This window comes from Lathyrus oleraceus, chromosome 2, assembly GCF_024323335.1.
Source record: "Lathyrus oleraceus cultivar Zhongwan6 chromosome 2, CAAS_Psat_ZW6_1.0, whole genome shotgun sequence".
Lineage (NCBI taxonomy): Eukaryota > Viridiplantae > Streptophyta > Magnoliopsida > Fabales > Fabaceae > Lathyrus > Lathyrus oleraceus.
In genome coordinates this window covers 89,606,442-89,612,227 of record NC_066580.1, presented here as the reverse complement: position 1 = coordinate 89,612,227, position 5,786 = coordinate 89,606,442, and positions in this window count along the sequence as shown.

Genomic DNA, 5,786 nt, shown 5'->3' with positions numbered 1-5,786 from the left:
ATAGCAAAAGGCCACGACGAAGACATCACATTCAAAGGATTTGGCGGCACATGTACCTTATCAGCATAAATCTAGCATTTATGACACTTCCGAGCATATTTGAAACAATCAAATTCCACGGTCATCCAGTAATAACCCGCTCTCAACAATTTCTTAGCCATTGCATGTCCGCCGGCATGAGTACCGAAGGAGCCTTCATGAACTTCCTGCATTAACATGTCTGCTTCGTGTCTATCCACACATCTGAGCAAAACCATGTCGAAGTTCCTCTTATACAACACATCGTCTTTATTCAAGAAGAAACTGCCTGCCAATCTTCTCAAAGTCTTTCTATCATTGTTGGATGCCCCTGCAGGGTACTCTTGATTCTTCAGAAAGCAATTGATGTCGTGGTACCAGGGCTTGTCATCAACTACCAGTTCAGCAGCAAACACATACGCGGCCCTGTCGAGGCGCATCACATCGATCCTGGGAGCGTGGTTCCACCGAATCACATTGATCATGGAGGATAGAGTGGAAAGAGCATATGCCATCTGGTTCTCATCACGAGGTATGTGATACAACTTTACTGTTGTGAAGAAAGTCAATAGTCTTCTCGTGTAATCTCTGTAAGGGACCAGATTGGGCTGGAGAGTATTCCAATCACCATTCACTTGATTGATCACTAGAGCTGAATCTCCGAAGATGTCCAGAGTCTTGATTCTCAAATCAATGGCTTGCTCAATACCCAAGATACAAGCTTCATACTCAGCTTCATTATTGGTGCACTCGAAAGTCAGACGAGCGGTGAAAGGCATGTGGGCACCTTTCGGAGTAGTAATGACATCGCCAATTCCACTTCCTCTGGCATTGACAGCCCCATCAAACAACAAAGTCCACTTTTCGTCTGGATCAGGTCCCTCCTCAACAACTGGCTCTTCACAGTCTTTCATCTTGAGGAACATGATGTCTTCATCTGGAAAATCAAACTTCATTGGCTCATAATCTTCAACCGGATGTTGAGCAAGATAGTCTGACAGAATACTCCCCTTGATGGCTTTCTGGGATGTATACTGGATATCGTACTCTGTCAGTACCATTTACCAACGAGCAACCCTTCCGGTGAGAGCTGGCTTCTCGAATATGTATTTGACAGGATCCATCTTGGAGATCAGTAAGGTTGTGTGAGTCAGCATGTATTGTCTCAAACGCTTAGCAGCCCATGCAAGTGCACAACATGTCTTTTCAAGCATCGAGTATCTCGACTCGCAATCTGTGAATTTCTTACTCAGGTAGTAGATGGCATGCTCTTTCCTACCTGTCTCGTCGTGTTGACCGAGAACACAACCCATGGAATTGTCTAGTACTGTCAAATACATAATCAGCGGTCTCCCTTAGACCGGAGGCATAAGGATAGGAGGATTCTGCAAATACTCTTTTATCTTCTTGAAATCCCTTTGGCAATCATCATTCCACCTGATAGCCTGATCTTTTCTCAGCAATTTGAATATTGGCTCGCACGTGGATGTTAGGTGAGAGATGAACCTTGCAATGTAGTTCAACCTCCCTAAGAAACCACGGACTTGTTTCTCTGTTCTTGGCTCAGGCATTTCCTGTATCGCTTTCACTTTGGCCGAATCCACCTCAATCCGTTTTTCACTAACAATAAAACCCAGTAATTTTCCAGATCTCACCCCAAAAGTACACTTGTTCGGATTAAGCCTCAACTTGAATTTTCTCAAACGCTCAAACAATTTCTGCAAATTCACCAAATGTACTTCTTCCGTCTGAGATTTGGAAATCATATCATCAACATAAACCTCGATTTCATGATGAATCATATCATGGAAAAGAGTTACCATCGCTCGTTGATATGTTGCTCCGGCATTTTTCAGACCAAACGACATCACCTTGTAGCAGAAGGTGCCCCATGGGGTTATGAATGTTGTCTTCTCCATGTCTTCTGGTGCCATCTTAATTTGATTATAGCCAGAAAAGCCATCCATGAAGGAGAATACCGAGAACTGAGCCGTGTTATCCACCAAAACGTCAATGTGAGGTAATGGGAAATCATCCTTAGGGCTAGCTCTGTTCAGATCCCGGTAGTCAACACACATCCCTACCTTTCCATCCTTCTTAGGTACTGGAACGATATTTGCAATCCATGGCGGATAATTTGTGACTGCTAGAAACCCTGCATCCAACTATTTTTGCACTTCTTCCTTTATCTTGACAGCCATCTCTGGTCTTGTTCTTCTGAGCTTCTGCTTGACCGGAGGACAACCTTGTTTGAGAGGCAAACGGTGTACCACAATGTCTGTGTCCAGCCCTGGCATGTCCTGATACGACCAAGCGAAGATGTCAACATACTCTTGCAGCAATTCAATCAGCGCCTTTTTCACATTATCTTCCAAAGCAGCCCTTATCTTGATTTCTCTCTTGGCGTCCTCGGTGCCAAGATTAATCACTTAAGTAGACTCTTGATACGGTTGAATGACCCTTTCCCCTTGTTTTAATAACCTGGCAAGTTCTTCAGGGAGTTCACAATCTTCATCACCCTCTTCTTCAGCTTGAAAGATTGGATTTTCAGAGTTGAAGCGAGCCATAGCAGAACTGTTATCAATAGGATCCGGTGACGTGCATTTGTATGAGTGATGGTATGTGCTTATGAGTGTGAACAAGGAATGAAAACTAAACAAAAACATTTCCAAATGTATTTTTTGATTTTTTGATTTTTGAAAACTGCAAAAATAGAAAGACAGTGAGCAAAATATTTGAATGCAAAAAGACGTCCTTTATTTATGATAAAAAAAATGCAGGTATCCACATAGATGAGCCCTACAATGATTCATTACGCCCTGGGTGGAACGTAAGACTTGGATATGCATGAATAAACAAAGAAAATTACTCCTCCAGAAAAGTGACTTGGACAATCTCCTCAAAAGACCAATTGTTGATGACTTCACCTGGGCTCCTCAGACGCACCCAGTTATCGATGTCGCAATCACTATCCCCATATTCATCATTGACCGTAGAGACCTGGCCAAATGATTTGGCTTCTCCTTCCATCATATTAACATTTGCACCACCATGCTGGAGCATGGGATTGTTGACGACATTCGGAGCCGGTGCAAGGTCGATGGCCTTTGAATCTATGAGGTTCTGAACTACGTGCTTAAAAGCTTTGCAGTTCTCAATATTGTGGCCAGGTGCCCCAGAGTGGAAGTTACACCTAGCGTTGGCGTCGTAACCCACCGGAAGCCTACCAACGGGAGGAGCCAAAGTGCGTAACTGCACAAGTTGTAGTTGTTGAAGACTAGAAAGTAGCTGAGCGTACGACATTGGAAGAGTGTCGAAACGCCGGTCCATCGTCCTTGGCCTCTGTTGATAAGCGGGTCGGTTACCCGGTTGTTGTGGTTGGTACTGAGCTGGTTGACGCTGGGGTTGTTGTTATTGTAGTGGTGCTGCAGCCGGAATGGTCACAGCCGCAACATACGGTTGTTGATGATAGTTCTGAAAGTTATTCCTCCGGTTACCCCTGTTCTGATAAGAAGATATGGCACTTGCATCCCCTTCTTCCCCTTCTGTCCCTGAATGAATGGCTTCTTCACCCCTGATGAAGATCCACCTCCACTCTGGGTCTTGTATGTCTTCAGGTAATTCTCCACCCTCTCTCCGGTAGAGACTACATCAGCAAAGTTGGAGGCATTGCAACCCACCAGGCGCTCCAAATAAGGTCCGGGCAGAGTGTTCATGAACGTGTTAGCCATTTCCTTCTCCAACATAGGAGGTTGAACACGAGAAGTTGTCTCCCTCCAGCGTTGAGCGTATTCCCTGAAGCATTCATTTCCTTTAAAAGACAAATTCTGGAGTTGAGTTCTGTCCGGAGCCATGTCTGCATTATACTGATACTGCTTCACGAAAGCCTCAGCCAAATCCCTCCAGCAGCGGATGTGGGCTCTGTCCAGCCTCATATACCATTTCAGGGATGCCCCAGCTAGGCTATCCTGGAAAAAGTACATAAGCAACTTTTCATCGTCAGAGTATGCAACCATTTTACGGAAGTAGGCTTGCACATGGGTCTTCGGGCAAGAGTTGCCGTTGTATTTGTCGAATATCGGGACCTTGAATTTCGGTGGCACCCTCACGCCTGGGACCAATCCCAAGTCAGCAACGTCTACTCCCAGAGGATTCTGTCCTTCCACTGCCTTCAATCTCTCTTCCAGTCTCCGAAACATAGGGTCCATACCATGACTCATTCCAAAGTCTTACTGAAGCAAGGGGAACTGATCCTCCTGGTCATCATGGACGGGTTGTTGACCGGAGGTGACATGTAGGATCGGGGTAGGCCCCGGTCCACTGGGTCCGTTAACCTCTCCAGCTGGAGGATCAGTCAACGTCTCTAGTTGAGTAGTGGCGGGATTCCTCTGCATCATCTGCCTGAGCTCTTGATGTCCCTGAGCCACCCCTTGAACCACATCCATGAACTAATTCATGTGGATCTTCATCTCGGCGAGTTCTGCTTGTAGGCTTTTCATTACTCTCCGGTGGCTTCTGCGGGTACCGTACCGGTGAATGCCTGAGTCAGCTATCCTCTAGTGGAACACCAAACAACTGAGAACACTGCGGCGGTACCTGTTATGCAAGACATGCTGATGGATATGCAAATGCAATGGCATGTTTATCAATTCCAAAGGGCATTCTACCCCCTTGATTCCAGTCTCTCATCAGATAAAATATCCCTTTTAAAAAGTACCAGAAAACCCCGACTAGAATCAAGAAGAAGATATAAACCCCACAGAAATGGATAAACATGTGTTAAATGATATGAATGCGAGATGATGTGATGCAAAATGATGTGAATGCAATGCAGTGGTGTAACAACCCGTATGATATACATCTAGAATAATATCATACAAGTGTTAAATTTTGGTACTGTCACAACATAAGTGCCTAATGGCATCAATATATATACATGTCCAAACTAAAACATCAATGGAACATGTCATACAATAATGCCTAAACAATAAAAATCTAAGAACTATGTACAATATCTTCATTGCACACCACTCCACAGCGGAAGATTATAATAAACAGCAACCCTTGAAACATCCATAACAGTTTCTCTTAGATTCAGCCTGTAAAGAATACCTGAAAAATAACAACAATAATGGGATGAGATAATAATCTCAGTGAGTTCTCCTATCCTATGGGTCCACTCGGCTCTACAGGGTTCTAATCAATGTTCAACTCATATCCAACTCAGTCAACAAGGGGACGAAGACTTGAGCCATGGGGAACTATCTCGCAATTGTATGGCAACATGCATCTGAGTTCTCATAACTCAACCACGATCATTATTCAGATTCACGCAACATCGATCCCCAACCGGACCTACGTCTAGGCCAAGGCTTGGTTCACGCATGTCCGTATGATTCGACTTTCGCGGTGGATATCCGGTTCCCCTATGGGACTTAAACCCACTTTTAAGAACCATCACCCGTACGGGACTCTAACCCACCTAGGGTATCTTTCACCGTATGGGACTCTAACCCACATAGGTGTCCACCTTTCCCCCATGTCCGCCATGGTTGGGGCTCAAACCCAATTGAGGCTCGAATCATTGGTCCCACATCCCAATGCTTACTCATCTAAGCATACCAATAGAGATGTGTACCACCACAGAAAAACACACACATTCTGAATACATGATCGGTTCCACAAAACATTGGTTCCACGAACCATAACAAATTCATCAATCATGGGTGACTTCATTCACCATAATACACAAATAATAATATGGCATG